Consider the following 20,687-nt stretch of genomic DNA (forward strand, 5'->3'; position numbering starts at 1 on the left):
GCAATGTAGATCTATCACAATTGACAAGATTTGTCGGTGCATCTCGCTTTTACATGTACTCCTGTGCTGCGTGCAGACCATGCTGTGAACTAGGGTTATAGCGCGACCTGCAAAAAGCTTCCACACATGTGAAAGTCCACACGGTACTGTATTGAGCTCGCTTTGGACAGGTAAAACCAAGAGTACATAATATGTACTCTTGGTAAAACTGGACCCTGTGTACGGAACCTGTTCGGCGTGTTGCGGCGAGTTTTCTATGGCTTGGGGCATGACCGATTGGATGAATCCCGAGCAAATTCGTTCCAAACGAGCGCGATCGGTTGGCCAAATCTGGAGTAGGTGTACTTGGAGTGCAATCCGAACACACCAGGTTTGGCTGGAGTTGAAATGGACTTTTGTTTTTTGACGGCTTTCACAGAATCTTCGTATGATATGTGTACCTTGTACGTACTACACCATTCCTTTGTTCGATTGGGCCAGTGTTGCTCCGACCACACTGCCTGCTTGCACTGAAACCAGATTTGCCAATCGATGACACCCAGGTGAAGGTTCTAGTAAACCCACGAGTCACTTCAAAAGTACACGCAGGGCATTGCATAGCCCTGTAGACCTGCAATGACCATGACTGGGCTGCGAAATAAGGCAAGGCGCAAACTTTCCTCACGTGATCTGGGTCAATTGAGCAGCACTATAATTGAAGCGGGGACGCATACACTAGAAGTCACGTGGAATGTGTACTGAGAATTTCCCCTTCCATATTTGGCAGTTTTCTGCATGCAGTTGATCGATACCCAGCAAATCCGTACGCATTTTCTCTGCGTGTGCCTCAACGTAGAGAACCCCATCTCCGCGTAGAAATCTGGAGCCAAAACACGCGAAGCCGTAGACTCTAACCCAGACACCTGCTCTCTACGTGATTTCTCTACGTTTCACGTATAGCAGAACCTCCCTATTGAACCAGCACGGCACCAAGACTGGTCAATACAAACTGCACCAGCCTCAGAAACAGGAATGCCATTCCATCCAACTATCTCCTTTCTTTGATCATCTCTCTAAACGGAAGCATGGAGTTGTAGTCCATGCGGTAGGTAGGCCCCGAGGCCCTGCACAATACAATGCCCGGAAGCTTTGTATTTTCCAACCAGCAAAGAGGCACATTCGCTGCCCCCCCCCCCCACACACATACTTCGAAGTACACTTTACTGCTTCAACTTGACCTTCACGATCCAGTAGTGCGGTTGAAGCATGCATACGTTATAAACTGGACATACAGCGGTTACGCTGTCACACCCAATCACCCTGCTCCCCAAGCCTTATAATCAGTGTTGTAAACTGCCGAGTGGTTTACAATAGGGGAAGCATACACGTTACGCTCCTTGCAAGCCCATGGGGTACAAGCAGCCATGCTGGCAACCGTGAGTTTCATGCGGGGAGCATCTCCTCAGCACACACACACATACGCACAAGCACACTGCTATGACATAACGACCATGACACACACACACACACACACACACGCTTACTTGTACTTGTTGCACACTGCCAAAACTGGTCACGTGGGTCTCCCCGGGAGAGGGGAGAGAGACTCAAAAGGAATCTTGGAAAGATGACTCAATTGGCTATTGAACCGCCCAACGGCCGACACCCCCTGAAATCCCCAAAACTCTGGGTGGACTTGAAAATGATCCCACTTATGGGCTCACCACACCTCAGTAAGTGGGTGAGGACAAGGTGCAGAAAAAGGATTGACGGCATCAGGGTATCCGTCCTGGGATCCAACTGCAGTTACCCCTGCCCCCAGTGAAGGTAATACGTGCTACTAGTGTGGGTGGCTAAATCAGAGTGGATCTGATATTAGCTTCACTAGCACCATTGATTACACAAGAGTTAATCTAGCCAGAAGCAGTCCATGGTTAACAGGTATGTATACTTCAAATAGAAAGTATATGAACCCTGGAACCAACAAAGGTGGCAGGTACAACATTACACCTTCAAGTAGCCGAGACCGTTGGCAACAGACCCAACACAATCAGGCATAAGTGTACCCACCAACCTAACTAGCTGGCACACACACACATGATAGCAGCAGCGAGCGGCAACACGCGGCAACAAGCAGAACACTCGAATAGTTATTTTTTCAGACACATGCAAAATTGAATGTTGACCGTTGATGTCCACTGCATCACTGTAGCTGTTTGCAGCAGCAATAGTGCACATTCGGGTCAGTCCGATGCACGTCTGAAGGCAGAGGAAAATATCACACACATACAGTAGAACATCGAATATCCGCACATCCACTATCCGGAAGATCTATTATCCATAATGGCCGGGACCTCCAAAAAATAGAAACAATAAAAAGAGACGCACAACGCAAAACTTGAGTTCACCAGTGCAGTCGTATAGTCTGTAGATATACTGTAAAAGCCTTATATAACGACGTGCTAATTCTAACGAGTTAATGAGGAGAAATCTGTCGTTAAAATAGAAAACGTTACACAGAAATCGATACATATTGTTGCTATTGAGCGTTGAGAATGAGTGAGAATCGTTACGTTTGGTACACGTAAACCCATCAATTTTAGTAAATCGTTATGCAGCGCGTTAGAATAATGGCTTTTACAGTACCAGGTACGTGTTTGCTGCTAGCATGCCCATCGTCAATGCATGGTAGAACTAGTCTTATGCGCAATTTCAATGACGGAACTGGATCACATGCGTTTATGAGCCCTATGCTACAAACTTTTCTGTCGCTTTCTCATTATCCGAACATTCCCCCATCCGAGCAGCCCCTTCTGAACAGTATGTTCCCCGAAAGGTTGGGATATGATCAATCACACCGCTCTACCTCACAGTGTGAATTCCGAGCAATATGTTCTTGCAGCTTAGCATCCCCGACCCTGCTAAACCATAAAGTACAGTCAACCAATCACCATGCCTGGCGTGTTGCCTCCTCTTTTACACAAAGTTTAAAGGGGGTGTGGGTTGGTACGGTGTACACCACAATCAAATGCAAAAGACTGCCGCCACTGTCACCTGTAACCATACTGGACTGACTGCGTACACTTCCATCCACCAGAATGTCTCAACTGGCTAGCATGTGTTGTGTGCAGAAATGCATGTATTGGCATGATCTCATATTTCGGCATGTACACTTATGGTGCTTCACAGATAGAACAGATAGGTGGTACATTTTGTTATCTATACAAAGAAGTACTTCCTCCGCGTCATCGAACTTGTTGCAGTTGGACTAGTGATACAAAACAGTGATATAAAACAGTGATATAAAACAGGGTACCGGTATTACAAACCAGCAGTCGTACAACAGGTAAGGAATTGGACATGGATGATAGTCTTCAGTCTGGGGTGACCTGACAATTCTTTTTCCTGTGGATGGGAGCTGAAATATTTGAGCTAGACACCATTTCCTCGCTGATGTCGCTGCGAAGGTAGTTTCGACTAGCTGTGATCAGTCAGGCGTAACCACCTTCGCCTTTCTTTTAGTGGTGAAACGAATATTCGAATATTCGAACATTCGTTCGGTTTGTCACATTCGAATATTCGTTAAGTCACATTCGAGTATTCGTTACGTCACTTCGAATGCAGTGCCTGTACATACATGGACGCCGAACACAGTACAGTGCAGTGCGTACAGCCTGCCTGTGACTTTGTACTGCATGTTTGCACATGTATGTGCATGCTGGACTGCCAATGTTGCACATAAGTTCAAAAAAACATTTATGAACTTCGAAGTAGCCTTATGTGGCAGTATATTTTACGTGGCACTACCGTTTGTCATACCTAATAATATATTAGTATTGACAATATCCATCAAATGACTGAGAGGAGGGCATGTGATGTCATCTGTGTTACCAAAAGAATATTCGTTCATTCGTTCGTTATGCTGAAGAATATTCGACTAGTAGGTTTTGACATTCGTTTCACCACTACTTTCTTTGGGTCATAACCAACACTAAACATACCCATAGCTGTTATTTGGCGGAGCAGGGGTAAGCATGAGTTTGCCGAACAAGCTCCAGCGCTTGGATCACTTTGCGAGAAAATTGACGTGTGAGCAAAAAAGCATAGAAGAGTGATAAATCTTGGAGTCACATGTAGTGATGCACGTGCAGGCACTGTACTAGTGATACTGAAAAGAGGGCATGCTCGACGTGATCGGCTAAACTACAATGTGGTGTTTTAGACGTGGATGTGAGGCATGCCTGATGCTGGCTAGTACTGCTGCACACTTACCTGCATGACGTTGCGCGACCACACAGTTAAAATCAATGATGGGCATTGGGCATGCCATGGCTAAAAAAGTTCATTTCAAGATGGAGGCGATTCCGAAGCCAGCGCCGACCTCGCAACAATCTTGTATTCTTTGCCTACGTACTGAGTTGGTGGTGAAGTAGAATGCCAAGAACATCGTCAAGGCTATAGAGTGCCTGAGAATTTTTATCAAGCAGAATGCATGGAATAGGAAATCGCTTGGCGACTTCGGTGGGTTCGCTCAAGGAAATCGGATTATCCTTTTGGACGATGGTAGAAACAACTATTCCCACCACAGCTGAACTGCCCATGATATATCAGCCAGGGCAGGCGGCAAACCTATCACCTCTTGTACTGTGGAGAAATTCAAAGCGTGTGAGACTAGGCGCGACCAAGTTACAGCCTTCCTGGAAACTCTACGGAACAATATTATTTCGTCCATTGACATCAGCGATGGCCTTCAGGTCCATGTGAAACTCTCAATCCGACTGAATATAGTCCTGAGACGTTACTCTAGACTTCAAACTATCATCCTGTGCAATACTTTCCGTATGTTGTAGCTTCTGTTGTTATCAGTAACACCAAGAGTAGATACACAAAAGTGTGCAACTCCGGGATGGGTTGGCCCGCAGCGGAATATTTTGTTGACGTAATCTTTTCGACGATGCACGCGCTGCGAGTCTTTTGGAAAGTTTTGCCCCGTGCACTTGGCCGGGCTTTACATTACAAAGTCAGTGCCCAGCACGTGCTCTCACACTGCTCTGGGGCAAAATGCGTGTTCTTCTGAAAAAAGGTGACGTCAACAAAAATTTCCGGTGGTATCTGCAGATTGTGCACAAGATCCGGAGTTGCACACTCTTGTTTATCTACTCTTGGTAACACGTGACAAGTCACTTGTCAAACTGTGACAATTTCGATGACGAGGAGGAAGTATGTGGAGGAAAATACAGAACGGCATATACAAGAAATCGAGGAATAATGACATGCGCTGGGCTCCCACAGAATGAAATGGCTGCGTTATCCCCAGGAACCTCGTTTGAAGCACCATTCATAGTATCACTTTTTGTGATGCGACGTGTGGCATGTGATACTTGCGGCAAGGAAATGCCTGTTGCATATAGTCGCATGCAGTCGCGAGGCCACTGCCGCAGAAGTTGACCACACCTGTCCGAATCACCGGGTCTGGAGTCACAAGGCTAATCAACCGTTCACATTGTCAAGCATTTCAGGTCCCACACTTCCTTCGAAAAAGTGAAGTTGAATGCAAGACTGATTCTTTGTTTTATCACCTGTACGTCTATATGGAAGGGTCATTTGAACACTTTACAAGACTCACCCCATAACAAAAATGTTCTGTCCACCAATCAATGCCAATCCGCTCACACCTGCTTGCCGGTCCACATCAAAATGTATAGAGGATACTACATAGCCATGAGTAACAAAGTACATCTGTACAGGATAGAGAGCGTGCACGAAAGAAAGGAAAGAACATCATGGTCACGAGACAAACAACCTAACACACGCAACATAAACGCAGAAATGTTGGGAACAAGAGACGTTAGAAGCAAACATCTTACGGGTGTGATTCAACAGCAGTGCTGTGAATATGATCCTACAACATACAAAACTGTTGAGCATACCAGAGGCGACCTGGGCAAGGAATGTTCAGTGCAAATCCAACCACCAGCTGGCAAGCAAAACCGGCCCGAATCACCGGGTATGGAGTCACAACGCTACCCAACCGTTCACATTGTCAAGCATTTTAGGTCCCCATACTTCCTTCGAAGGAGTGAGGTTGAATGCCGGACTGGTTCTTTGTTTCATCACCAAGCAACACCTGCCCAAATTACCAGGTACGGCAAACGCTCATCTCGTCAAGCATTTCAGGCCCTCACATTTGCAAAAAAGAAGGGAATTTGAATGCATGACTGCTTCATCGCTCATAGCTTAGCAACACCTGCCTGAGTTATAGGCTGTCCAACCGTTGACAATGTCAAGCATTTCAGGTCCCCACACTTCCCTTGAAGGAGTGAGGTTGAATGCAAAAGTCATTGATCATTCACCACCAAGCAACACCTGCCCGAATCACCAGGTATGGAGTCACCAGGCTGCCCCGCCGTTCACATTATTAAGCAACACCTGTCCCAACAAATCCCTTGAGGGAGTGAGGTTGAATGTAAGACTGATAAATCATTCACAACCAAGCAACACCTGTCCAAATCACCGGCTGTGGTGTCACACTGCCACCCAAACGTTCACAATGTCAAGCATATCAGGTCCCCACACTTCCCTTGAAGAAGTGAGGTTGAATACAAGACTGGTTGATCATTCAACACCCAGAAACCCCTGCCTGAATCACCGGGTATGGAGTGAAAAACTGCCCATCCGTTCTCATTGTCCGCAAGTTCACTAACCTCACATCCTCAGACATCTGTATGCAATGTTATTTACAAAGCTGAACAGCAGTTCAAAGTCAATTGCATCGTCATCATTGACTGTGAGGCAACACACAGCCCACAAGAGTTGGAGTTGAGGGATATCCAGCTTTATAGTCATACACTATCGAACCGGATCAGCAATGGTGATGTCACAAGCCTACGTACGCATCAACTTCAGCAAGAATTTCCAAGTCCAGACATGTCCCTTCAAGGACAAACTATGAACGAAAGTCTTGTTCATCGCTCTTCGACCAGCCACACCTGCCCGAATCACCGGGTCTGGAGTCACAAGGCTAACCAACCGTTGACATTGTCAAGCATTTCAGGTCCCACACTTCCTTTGAAAGAGTGAAGTTGAATGCAAGACTGATTCTTTGTTTTATCACCAAGCACCACCTGCCCGAATCACCGGGTATGGAGTCACAAGGCCACCCAAACGTTCACAATGTCAAGCATGTCAGGTCCTCATATTTGCAACAAAGGAGTGACTTTGAATGCAAGACCGAATCGCCTTTCATCCTCAAGCTACACCTGCCCGAATCATAGCCTGCCTAACCGTTCACATTGCCAAGCATTTCAGGTCCCCACACTTCCCTTGAAGGAGTGAGGTTGAATGCAAAGGTGATTGATCATTCACCACCAAGCAACACCAGGCGGAATCATAGCCTGCTCAACCGTCCACAATGTCAAGCATTTCAGATCCCAACACTTCCCATAGAGTGAGGTTGAATGCAAGACTGATATCTCTTTCACTGCCACAAAACACACATCCCGAATCACCGGGCATGGAGTCGCTTGACAGAACCACATTATCAACCATTATCAGAGCCCCACACTTCCCTTGAAGGAGTGAGGTTGAATTAAAGACTGACTCATCTTTCACTGCCAAGCAACACACATGCCGAATCACCTGGTATGGAGTCACAAAGCTGCCCCACGTTATCAAGCATAGTCAGAGCCCCACACTTCCCTTGAAGGAGTGAGGTTGAATGCAAGAATGACTTATGGTTCACTGCCAAGCAACACACATCCCAAATCACCGAGTATGGAGTCACAAGGCTGCCTCACTTTATTAAGTATAATAAGAGCCCCACACTTCCCTTGAAGGAGTGAGGTTGAATTAAAGCCTGACTCATCTTTCACTGCCAAGCAACACACATCCCGAATCACCGGGTATGGAGTCACAAGGCTGCCCCACGTTATCAAGCATAATCAGAGCCCCACACTTCCCTTGAAGGAGTGAGGTTGAATGCAAGACTTGACTCATTCACTCGTTCACTGCAAAGCAACACACATGCCGAATCACCGGGTGTGGAGTCACAAAGCTGCCCCACATTATCAAGCATAATCAGATCCCACACTTCCCTTGAAGGAGTGAGGTTGAATGCAAGAATGACTTATGGTTCACTGCCAAGGAACGCCCATTCCGAATCACCGGGTATGGAGTCACAAGGTTGCCCCACGTTATCAAGCATAATCAGAGCCCCATACTTCCCTTGAAGGAGTGAGGTTGAATGCAAGACTGACTCATTCACCCGTTCACTGCCAAGCAACACACATGCCGAATCACCGGGTATGGAGTCACAAGGCTGGCTCACCGGGTATGGAGTCACAAGGCTGGTACACATTATCAAGCATAATCAGAACCTCACACTTCCCTTGAAGGAGTGAGGTTGAATGCAAGAATGACTTATGGTTCACTGCCAAGCAACACACATTCCGAATCACCTGGTATGGAGTCACAAGGTTGCCCCACGTAGCCAAGCATAATCACAGCCCCACACTTCCCTTGAAGGAGTGAGGTTGAATGCAAGACTGACTCATTCATTCGTTCACTGCCAAGCAACATACGTCCCGAATCACCAGGTATGGAGTCACACGGCTGCCCCACATTATCAAGCATAATCAGAGGCCTACACCTTCCTTGGAGGAGTGAGGTTGAATGCCAGACTGATTCATCGCTCATCGCCAAGCAACACCTGCCCATATCATCGCCAGGCCAACCGTTCACAATAAAGTATTTCAGGTCCCACTCTTTCCTTTACGGAGTGAGGTTGAATGCATGACTGACAGATGATTCAGCACCAAGTAACAACTGCCCGAATCACCGGGTATGATGGAGTTACAAAGTGGACAACCGTTCACATCGTCAAGCATTTCAAGTCCCTTTTGCTCCCCTGAAGGATTGACGTTGAATGCAAGACTGATTCTTTGTTCATCAAGTAACTCGGTAACTCATGCCCGAAGAACCAGGTATGGGATCACACTGCCACCCTAACATCCTAACCACAATGTCAAGCATTTCAGGTCCTCGCACTTGCAACAAAGGGGTGAGTTTGATTGCAAGACTGTTTCATTTCTCATCGCCAAGCAATACCTGCTCGAATAGAAGCCCGCCCATCCGTTCACATATTCAAGCATTTAAGTTCCCCAACCCTCCCTTGAAGGAGTGAGGTGGAATGCATGACTGACTCATTCACTCGTTCACTGCCAAGCCACACACATGCCGAATCACCGGGTATGGAGTTACAAGGCTGCCCCACATTATCAAGCATAATCAGAGCCCCACACTTCCCTTGAAGGAGTGAGGTTGAATGCAGGAATGCCTCACGGCTCACTGCCAAGCAACACACATCCCGAATCAACGGGTATGGATTCACAAGGCTGCCCCACATTATCAAGCATAATCAGAGCCCCACACTTCCCTTGAACGAGGTAGGTTGAATGCAAGCCTGACTCGTCACTCACTGCCAAGCAACACACATCCCGAATCACCGGGTATGGAGTCACAAGGCTGCCCCACATGATCAAGCATAATCAGAGCCCCACACTTCCCTTGAAGGAGTGAGGTTGAATGCAAGACTGACTCATTCACTCGTCCATTGCCAAGCAACACACATGCCGAATCACCGGGTATGGAGTCACGAGGCTGCCCCACATTATCAAGCATAATCAGACCCCACACTTCCCTTGAAGGAGTGAGGTTGAATGCAAGAATGACTCATGGTTCACTGCCAAACAACACACATGCCAAATCACCGGTATGGAGTCACAAGTTTGCCCCACATGAGCAAGCATATTCAGAGCCCCACACTTCCCTTGAAGGAGTGAGGTTGGATGCAAGAATGACTCGCGGTTCACTGCCAAGCAACACACATCCCGAACCACCGGGTATGGAGTCACAAGGTTGCCCCACATTATCAAGCATAATCAGAGCCCCATACTTCCCTTGAAGGAGTGGGGTTGGATGCACGAATGACTCACGGTTCACTGCAAAGCAACACACATCCCGAATCACCGGGTATGCAGTAAGAAGGCTGACCCATGTTATCAGGCATATCAGAGTCCCACACTTTCCTTGCAGGAGTGAGGTTGAATGCAAGCCTGACTCGTCATTCACTGCAAAGCCACACACATCCCGAATCACCGGGTATGGAGTCACGAGACTGCCCCACAATATCAAGCATAATCAGAGCCCCACACTTCTCTTGAAGGAGTGAGGTTGAATGCAAGATTGACTCACTTACTTGTTCGCTGCCAAGCCACACATATCCCAAACCACCGGTTATGGAGTCAAAAAGTTGCCCCACGTTATCAAGCTTATCAGAGCCTCACACTTCCCTTGAAGGAGTGAGGTTGAATGCAAGACTGACTCGTCACTCACTGCCAAGCAACACACATCCCGAATCACCGGGCACGGAGTCGCTTGGCAGAACCACATTATCAAGCAGTATCAGAGCCCCACACTTCCATCGAAGGAGTGAGGTTGAATGCAAGACTGATTCATGGGTCAATGCCAAGCAACGCACATCCCGAATCACCGGGTATGGAATCACATGGTTGCTCCACATGATCAAGCAAAATCAGAGCCCCACACTTCCCTTGAAGGAGTGAGTTTTATTGCAAGAATGACTCACAGTTCACTGCCAAGCAAGACACATCCCGAATCACCGGTTGTGGATTCACAAGGCTGCCCCACATTATCAAGCATAATCAGAGCCCCACACTTCCCTTGAAGGAGTGAGGTTGAATGCAAGACTGGCTCATTCACTCGTTCACTGCCAAGCAACACACATGCCGAATCACCGGGTATGGAGTCACAAGGCTGCCCCACATTATCAAGCATAATCAGAACCCCACACTTCCCTTGAAGGAGCGAGGTTGAATGCAAGAATGACTCAGGGTTCACTGCCAAGCAACACACATCCCGAATCACCAGGCGTGGAGTCACAAGGTTGCCCCACATGATCAAGCATAATCAGAACCCCACACTTCCTCTGAAGGAGTGAGATTGAATGCAAGCCTGACTCATTGGTCACTGCCAAGCAGCACACATCCCGAATCACCAGGTATGGATGGGGTCACAAGGTTGCCCTAAATGATTTTAAAAGAAAAATCAGAGCCCCACACTTCCCTTGAAGGAGTGAGGTTCATTGCAAGAATGACACACGGTTCACTGCCAAGCAAGACACATCTCGAATCACCGGGTATGGAATCACAAGGCTGCCCCACATTATCAAGCATAATCAGACCCCAAACTTCCCTTGAAGGAGTGAGGTTGAATTCAAGAATGACTCATGGTTCACTGCCAAGCAAGACACATGCCGAATTACCGGGTATGGAGTCACAAGGTTGCCCCACATGATCAAGGATATTCAGAGCCCCACACTTCCCTTGAAGGAGTGAGGTTGGATGCAAGAATGACTCACGGTTCACTGCCAAGCAACACACATCCTGAATCACCGGGTATGGAGTCACAAAGCTGCCCAGCATTACCAAGCATAATCAAAGCCCCACACTTTCCTTGAAGGAGTGAGGTTAAATTCAAGACTGAACCTTTAACTCGTTCACTGCCAAGCAACACACATCCCGAATCACCGGTTATGGAGTTACAAGGCTGACCCATGTTATCAAGCATATTAGAGCCCCACACTTCCCTTGAAGAGTGAGGTTGAATGCAAGCCTGACTCCTCACTCGTTGCAAAGCAACACACATCCCGAATCATCGGCACGGAGTCACGAGGCTGCCCCACAATACCCAGCATAATCAGAGCTCGACACTTCCCTTGAAGGAGTGAGGTTGAATGCAAGATTGACTCATTGACTCGTTCACTGCCAAGGACAACACTTCTCGAATCACCGGTTATGGAGTCACAAGGTTGCCCCACGTTACCAAGCATATCAAAGTCTCACACTTCCCTTGAAGGAGTGAGGTTGAATGCAAGACTGACTCGCCACTCACCGCCAAGCAACACACATCCCGAATCACCGGGCACGGAGTCGCTTGGCAGAACCACATTATCAAGCATTATCAGAGCCCCACACTTCCCTTGAAGGAGTGAGGTTGTATGCAAGACTGACTCAACTTTCACTGCCAAGCAACACACATGCCGAATCACCGGATATGGGGAGTCACAAGGCTGTCCCACACTATCAAGCATAATCAGAGTCCCATACTTCCCTTGAAGGAGTGAGTTTGAACGCAAGACTGACTCATGGGTCACTACCAAGCAACGCACATCCCGAATCACTGGGTATGGAGTCACAAGCTTGCACCACATGATCAAGCATAATCAGAGCCCCACACTTCCCTTGAAGGGGTGAGGTTCACTGCAAGAATGACTCACGGTTCACTGCCAAGCAACACACATGCCGAATTACCGGGTATGGAGTCACAAGGCTGCCCCACATTATCAAGCATAATCAGACCCCAAACTTCCCTTGAAGGAGTGAGGTTGAATGCAAGAATGATTCATGGTTCACTGCCAAGCAACACACATGCGGAAACACCGCGTATGGAGTCACAAGGTTGCCCCACATGGTCAAGTATATTGAGAGCCCCACACTTCCCTTGAAGGAGTGATGTTCATTGCAAGAATGACTCATGGTTCGCTGCCAAGCACCACACATCCCGAATCACCGGGTATGGAGTCACGAGACTGTCCCACAATATAAAGCATAATCAGAGCCCCACACTTCCCTTGAAGGAGTGAGGTTGAATGCAAGACTGACTCACGGTTCACTGCCAAGTAACACACATCCCGAATCATCGGCACGGAGTCACGAGGCTGCCCCACAATAGCCAGCATAATCAGAGCTCGACACTTCCCTTGAAGGAGTGAGGTTGAATGCAAGATTGACTCATTGACTTGTTCACTGCCAAGGAACACACATCCCGATTCACCGGTTATCGAGTTACAAGGCTGACCCATGTTATCAAGCATATCAGAGCCCCACACTTCCCTTGAAGGAGTGAGGTTGAATTATAGCCTGACTCATCTTTCACTGCCAAGCAACACACATCCCGAATCACCGGGTATGGAGACAAGAGGCTGCCCCACAATATCCTGCATAATGAGAGCCCCACACTTTCCTTGAAGGAGTGAGGTTGAATGCAAGATTGAGTCATTGACTCGTTCACTGTAAAGAAACACACATCCCGATTCACCGGTTATGGAGTCACAAGGTTGCCCCACGTTATCAAGCATATCAGAGCCTCGCACTTCCCTTGAAGGAGTGAGGTTGAATGCAAGACTGACTCGTCACTCACTGCCAAGCAACACACATCCCGAATCACCGGGCACGGAGTCGCTTGGCAGAACCACATTATCAAGCATTATCAGAGCCCCACACTTCCCTTGAATGAGTGATGTTAAATGCAAGACTGACTCATCTTTCACTGCCAAGCAACACACATGCCGAATCACCGGGTATGTGGAGTCACAAGGCTGCCCCACATTTTCAAGCATAATCAGAGCCCCACACTTCCCTTGAAGGAGTGAGGTTGAATGCAAGACTGACTCATGGGTCAGTGCCAAGCAACGCACACCCCGAATCACCGGGTATGGAGTCACAAGGTTGCCCCACATGATCAAGCAAAATCAGAGCCCCACACTTCCCTTGAAGGAGTAAGGTTCATTGCAAGAATGACTCACGGTTTACTGCCAAGCAACACACATCCCGAATCACCGGGTATGGAGTTACAAGGCTGCCCCACATTATCAAGCATAATCAGACCCCACACTTCCCTTGAAGGAGTGAGGTTGAATGCAAGACTAACTCATGGTTCACTGCCAAGCAACACACATGCCAAATGACCGGTATGGAGTCACAAGGCTGCCCCACATGATCAAGCATATTCAGAGCCCCACACTTCCCTTGAAGGAGTGAGGTTGAATGAAAGATTGACTCATTGGCTCGTTCACTGCCAAGCAACACATATCCCGATTCACCGGTTATTGAGTTACAAGGCTGACCCATGTTATCAAGCATATCAGAGCCCCACACTTCCCTTGAAGGAGTGAGGTTGAATTATAGCATGACTCATCTTTCACTGCCAAGCAACACACATCCCGAATCACCGGGTATGGAGTCACGAGGCTGCCCCACAATATCCTGCATAATGAGAGCCCCACACTTTCCTTGAAGGAGTGAGGTTGAATGCAGGATTGAGTCATCGACTCGTTCACTGTAAAGAAACACACATCCCGATTCACCGGTTATGGAGTCACAAGGTTGCCCCACGATATCAAGCATATCAGAGCCTCGCACTTCCCTTGAAGGAGTGAGGTTGAATGCAAGACTGACTCGTCACTCACTGCCAAGCAACACACATCCCGAATCGACGGGCACGGATTCGCTTTACAGAACTACATTATCAAGCATAATCAGAGCCCCACACTTCCCTTGAAGGAGTGAGGTTGAATGCAAGACTGACTCAACTTTCACTGCCAAGCAACACACATGCCGAATCTCTGGGTATGTGGAGTCACAAGGCTGCCCCACATTATCAAGAATAATCAGAGCCCCACACTTCCCTTGAAGGAGTGAGGTTGAATGCAAGACTGACTCATGCGTCACTGCCAAGCAACACACATGCCAAATCACCGGTATGGAGTCACAAGGTTGCCCCACATGATCAAGCTTATTCAGAGCCCCACACTTCTCTTGAAGGAGTGAGGTTGGATGCAAGAATGACTCACGGTTCACTGCCAAGCAACAGACATCCCGAATCACCGGATATGGAGTTCCAAGGCTGACCCATTTTATCAAGCATATCAGAGCCCCACACTTCCCTTGAAGGAGTGAGGTTGAATGCAAGAATGACTGATGGTTCACTGCCAAACACACATGCCGAAACACCGGGTATGGAGTCACAAGGTTGCCCCACATGATCAAGCATAATCAGAGCCCCATACTTCCCTTGAAGGAGTGAGGTTGGATGCACGAATGACTCACGGTTCACTGCCAAGACACATCCCGAATCACCGGGTATGCAGTTAGAAGGCTGCCCCATGTTATCAAGCATATCAGAGCCCCACACTTCCCTTGACAGAGTGAGGTTGAATGCAAGCCTTACTCGTCATTCACTGCAAAGCAACACACATCCCGAATCACCGGGTATGGAGTCACAAGGCTGCCCCACAATATCAAGCATAATCAGAGCCCCATACTTCTCTTGAAGGAGTGAGGTTGAATGCAAGATTGACTCATTTACTTGTTTGCTGCCAAGCCACACATATCCCAAATCACCGGTTATGGAGTCACAAGGTTGCCCCACGTTATCAAGCATATCAGAGTCTCACACTTCCCTTGAAGGAGTGAGGTTGAATGCAAGACTTATTCGTCACTCACTGCCAAGCAACACACATCCCGAATCACCGGGTACGGAGTCGCTTGGCAGAACCACATTATCAAGCATTATCAGAGCCACACACTTCCCTTGAAGGAGTGAGGTTGAGTGCAAGACTGACTCATGGCTCACTGCCAAGCACCGCACATCTCAAATCACCTCGTATGGAGTCACAAGGTTGCCCCACATGATCAAGCAAAATCAGAGCCCGACACTTCCCTTGAAGGAGTGAGGTTCATTGCAAGAATGACTCACGGTTCACTGCCAAGCAACACACATTCCGAATCACCGGGTATGGAGTCACAAGGTTGCCCCACATTATCAAGCATAGTCAGAGCCACACACTTCCCTTGAAGGAGTGAGGTTCATTGCAAGAATGACTCAGGGTTCACTGCCAAGCAACACATATCTCGAATCACCGGGTATGGAGTCACAAGGCTGCCCCACATTATCAAGCATAATCAGACCCCACACTTCCCTTGAAGGAGTGAGGTTGAATGCAAGAATGACTCATGGTTCACTGCCAAGCACCACACATCCCGAATCACCGGGTATGGAGTCACAAGGCTGCCCCACATTATCAAGCATAATCAGAGCCCCACACTTCCCTTGAAGGAGTGAGGTTGAATGCAAGACTGACTCATGGGTGGGTCACTGCCAAGCAACGCACATCCCGAATCACTGCGTACGGATTCACAAGGTTGCCCCACATGATCAAGCATAATCAGAGCCCCACACTTCCCTTGAAGGAGTGAGGTTGGATGCAAGAATGACTCGTCACTCACTGCCAAGCAACACACATCCCGAATCACCGGGTATGGAGTCACAAGGCTGCCCCACATGATCAAGCGAAATCAGAGCCCCACACTTCCCTTGAAGGAGTGAGGTTGAATGCAAGACTGACTCGTTACTCACTGCCAAGCAACACACATCCCGAATCACCGGGCACGGAGTCGCTTGGCAGAACCACATTATCAAGCATTATCACAGCCCCACACTTCCCTTGAAGGAGTGAGGTTGAATGCAAGACTGGCCCAACTTTCACTGCCAAGCAACACACATGCCGAATCACCGGGTATATGGAGTTACAAGGCTGCCCCACATTATCAAGCATAATCAGACCCCACACTTCCCTTGAAGTAGTGAGGTTGAATGCAAGACTGACTCACGGTTCACTGCCAAGCAACACACATCCCGAATCACCGGGTATGGAGTCACAAGGCTGCCCCACATTATCAAGCATAAACCACCGGGTTGGTAGTTACTAGGTGTGCCCCAACGTTTACAAGTTACTAGGACAAGGACGTTTACAATAGGGAACAACGACTTCCACGATTTCAAATAAACAAAGGCGACTTACCTTTTTTTTGCGCTCGACTTTTGGCTATCGGTTGTTGTCGACCTGATCTTTCTCTCCCGAATTAGGTCACACGCTACTAGGGTCGCATTGCTTGAGGAATGTCTTTCAACAGGCCTAATGTCCTTATTGGTAAACGTATCAAATTATGCGATCCGTTCAAGCGGCAGCTATCTTTTGTATGGAAGCAGGCTCCGACTGAAACAAACAAAAGCGGACAGTTACTTTGATTGAAGAAAGCCCAGCTGCTAGGACTAGCAGGAGATGCAGTTCTCATAATAATGGCGCGCATGCGTACTGAGTCGGTGTTGTATTATTATTTTCCTCTCGGCGTGAAAACCTGTTGAAAACAGTGCAAATCTACAGGACCGGTTGAAGCTGCAAGGTTACCGGTATCTATGACTATGAGTATGACTCCTGCTCAATGAAATCCAGTCGAATCGCGCCACTTAGGTTTGCGCCTTGCACTGAGTCTGTCCTTTTCGCCGCCCAGTGGCAGTGCAGTGTAGATCTACGGGTGCACGGAAAAAATTCAGGTTGGCGTGAGACTAGCTCGGCTAGAGACCGACCTTTCCGCATCCATAGGAGCGCAACCACACCTCAAGCCACGCAACGCCGTTAAAAATTTCCAAGTCCGAGAATTTGCTAACTCCCTATGGTGTAAATACGGAAAAGACGCAAGAAATTGCCTCCGAGTGTCAGTGGTGGCAATTGGTGCGGGCAAAGGCTAGAAGGAAAAATTAGACAACCCTTGCTATACTTTAGCACTGGTAAGTCCAGTCCGAGAAGTACCAAAATGCGCACGGCGATTTTCGAAGGGTCGATAGATGATGGGGTGTGCGAGTGCAGTGCTACCTATGAGAGGGTGGGTGTTCGAGTTGATGGTCAGGGCCTGGGTGACTTCGACCAGTGTACAAGTAGGTCCGAAGGTTTGCACACGAATTTCGTGTGCTCTCCTGCACGGCTGAGTTTCCGATGATGATTTTGTAGCGGTGAAGTCTGATACGACAGATTCAATGCCCTAGCGGGTGAATGGCTCGAGAGGTTCGTAAGCGCTGAGGTGAAGTAGGATGTGCAAAGGCGATTACCGTGTGTGAGGGTGAAACAGTGTCAATTGTCTGCCGAAATCTCTGATCACAGCACAGGGGAACATCCTGGCCAAAGATTGCCATTGTGTGTCACTAAAGGGAGCGGGACATGAGAGCCGGACCTCGACCACGGTACAAGTAGGTCCGAAGGTTTGCACACGAATTTCGTGTGCTCTCCTGAATGGCTGAGTGTTTGATGATGATTTTCTAGTGATGAAAATCTGATTGGATAGATCCAATGCCTTGGCGGGTGAAAGGCTCGAGAAGGTCGTTACCGTCGAGGCGACGTAGGGTGTGCAAAGGCGATTCCCGTGGGCGAGGGGGAAAAAGTGTCGATTGTCTGCCGAAATTTCTGATCACGGCACAGGGGAGAGTCGTGGGCACGGAATACCATCGGGTCTCATTGAAGTGAGCGGGAGGCGTGAGATCTCGGCAATACCCAGGATTATGTGGACGAGGCTGAGCAGTGAGGATATGAATAGCACTCACAAAGTTTGCATGTGAGTGTGCTCTCCAGAGGGTTTGATGTTCGTGGCTGTTTTCACTCTCAACGAACATGCGTCGAGTGGTGCATGGAGTTCGCGGCTGAAAAGCTCGTACGGGTCAATGTGCTGACGGCTCGCAAGGTTCGATGTGATGATGTGAAGGCAGCGTCGGCAAAGGCTAGTTCCTGACCTGTGTGAAATGGAAAGCGTGTCGATTGTCGGGCGAAGAATCTAAACAGGACGTTCGGAAAAGCAATCGCACAGACAGAGCGAGTGACTTGAAACCTATTCTTGCTTGGTGCAAAACGGAACACGCTGGCGAGACATGGTGGGGATAAAGAGAGTAGTGAAACGTCATTCAGAAAGTTTGCACATGAATTTCGAGTAACTCCCACGTTTGATTGAGATTTTGAGTGGCAGTGTTTCTCTGCATGGGAACGGAAGAGTGAGGATGCTGAGGCGAAATAACGATATCCCTTCGGGGTACGAGTGCACGGAAAGAAATTCTGGTTGGCGTGAGACTCAGCTAGAGACCGAGCTTTCCACACCCGTAGGAACGCCACCACAGCACACGCCACGCCACGCCGTCAAAAATGTCAAAGTCCGAGAATTTGCTAACTCCCTATGGTGTAAATACGGAAAAGACGCAAGAAATTGCCTCCGAGTGTCAGTGGCGGCAATTGGTGCGGGCAAAGGCTGGAAGGAAAAATTAAACAACCCTTGCTATACTTTAGCACTGGTAAGTCCAGTCCGAGAAGTACCAAAATGCGCACGGCGATTTTCGAAGGGTCGATAGATGATGGGGTGTGCGAGTGCAGTGCTACCTATGAGAGGGTGGGTGTTCGAGTTGATGGTCAGGGCCTGGGTGACTTCGACCAGTGTACAAGTAGGTCCGAAGGTTTGCACACGAATTTCGTGTGCTCTCCTGCACGGCTGAGTTTTTGATGATGATTTTGTAGTGATGAAATCTGATTCGACAGATTCAATGCCTTGGCGGCTGAATGGCTCGAGAAGGTCGTTACCGTCGAGGTGACGTAGGGTGTGAAAAGGCGATTCCCATGTGTGAGGGGAAAAAAAGTGTCGATTGTCTGCCGAAATTTCTGATCACGGCACAGGGGAAAGTCGTGGCCGCGGATTACGATCTGGTCTCATTGAACTGAGCGGGAGGCGTGAGATCTCGGCAATGCCTAGGATTACGTGGACGAGGCTGAGCAGTGAGGATATGAATAGCACTCACCAGGTGTGCGTGTGAATCGAGTGTGCTCTCCAGAGGGTTTGATGTTGGAGGCTGTTTTCACTCTCGACGAACATGGGTGGAGTGGTGCAGGCATTTGCCCGTAAGGGGTTAGTGTGCTGACGGCTCGTAAGGTTCGATGTGATGACGTGAAAGTAGTGTCTGAAAAGTTTAGTTCCTGGGCTGCATGTGTGAGATGGAAAGCGTGTCGATTGTCGGGCGAAAAATCTGAGCAGGACAGGCGGAAAAGCACAGACAGTGCGAAAGAGTCGACTCGAGGGCAAGTGACTTGAAGGCTATTCGTGTTTGTCACAACACGGAACACGCGGGCGAGGCATGATGGGGATAAAGAGAGTAGTGAAACGTCATTCAGAAAGTTTGCACATGAATTTCGAGTAACTCCCACGTTTGTTCGAGTGGCAGTGTTTCTCTGCATGAGAACGGAAGAGTGAGGATGCTGAGGCGAAATAACGATATCCCTTCGGGGTACGAGTGCAGGGAAAAATTTCAGGGTGGCGTGAGACTCGGCTAGAGATGGAGCTTTCCACACCCGTAGGAACGCCACCACACCACACGGAAAAGCCTTGCGCAATTAGTGCGATCGTGTCGGAGTGAAGTAGTGAGCTGAGCGCTACTTGGTCATTCTGTTGGTTTTGCTTTGACAGGCTTGCTACCATTTGCTCTTGAACAATTTCCGATTCTTTCGATTGTTTGAACATGTACGCGGTATGCGTGATATGAATAATGGAAGGTGAGAGTATTTTTGAACTAGAAGGTTTGCACATGAATTTCGTGTGACTCACGCGGTGGATTGACTTTGTTTGGTGGTTATGTTTCGCTGTCGCGGTGTGGACGGAACATTGTCGATACTCGACGAATTGTTCAACCCTGCCACACGGAAAGAGCCAAGTGCATAGAGTGCGATTGTGTCGGGGTGAATGATTGTGTTGACGGCTGTTGGGGATTACGATCTGATGGCTTTGGGTAGACAGTTGGTGAGAACAGCATTAGCCGTGGGTGCGCTAGTCCGTATTCGCCACACTACACGCGAAGCGTTGACGAGTTTGATGAAGTGACAACACTGTTTAATTTGACGGAGGTTTGTGGGGAATGTTGAACGCGCACTGAGCAACACGAGTGGCGTGCTGAAAGACGCTCAGTTGTCTTGCTTCGAACATCTTCCC

At 48.4% G+C, this 20,687-nt stretch overlaps 2 long non-coding RNA genes across 3 annotated transcripts in view; both read right to left on the reverse strand.

The window, feature by feature from the left end:
- The window catches only part of LOC135826416 (uncharacterized), a 131,179-nt gene that overhangs the window by 16,736 nt on the left and 93,756 nt on the right, over positions 1-20,687 (reverse strand). The window lies entirely within an intron of this gene.
- LOC135826292 (uncharacterized) lies at positions 1,502-16,938 on the reverse strand. Its single transcript, XR_010555244.1, has 3 exons — positions 16,700-16,938; positions 5,606-5,718; positions 1,502-2,238 (listed from the first exon to the last, which is right to left on the reverse strand). It is a non-coding gene; the product is annotated as an uncharacterized LOC135826292 (long non-coding RNA).

Source organism: Sycon ciliatum, chromosome 10, assembly GCF_964019385.1.
Source record: "Sycon ciliatum chromosome 10, ocSycCili1.1, whole genome shotgun sequence".
In the NCBI taxonomy this organism is placed as follows: domain Eukaryota; kingdom Metazoa; phylum Porifera; class Calcarea; order Leucosolenida; family Sycettidae; genus Sycon; species Sycon ciliatum.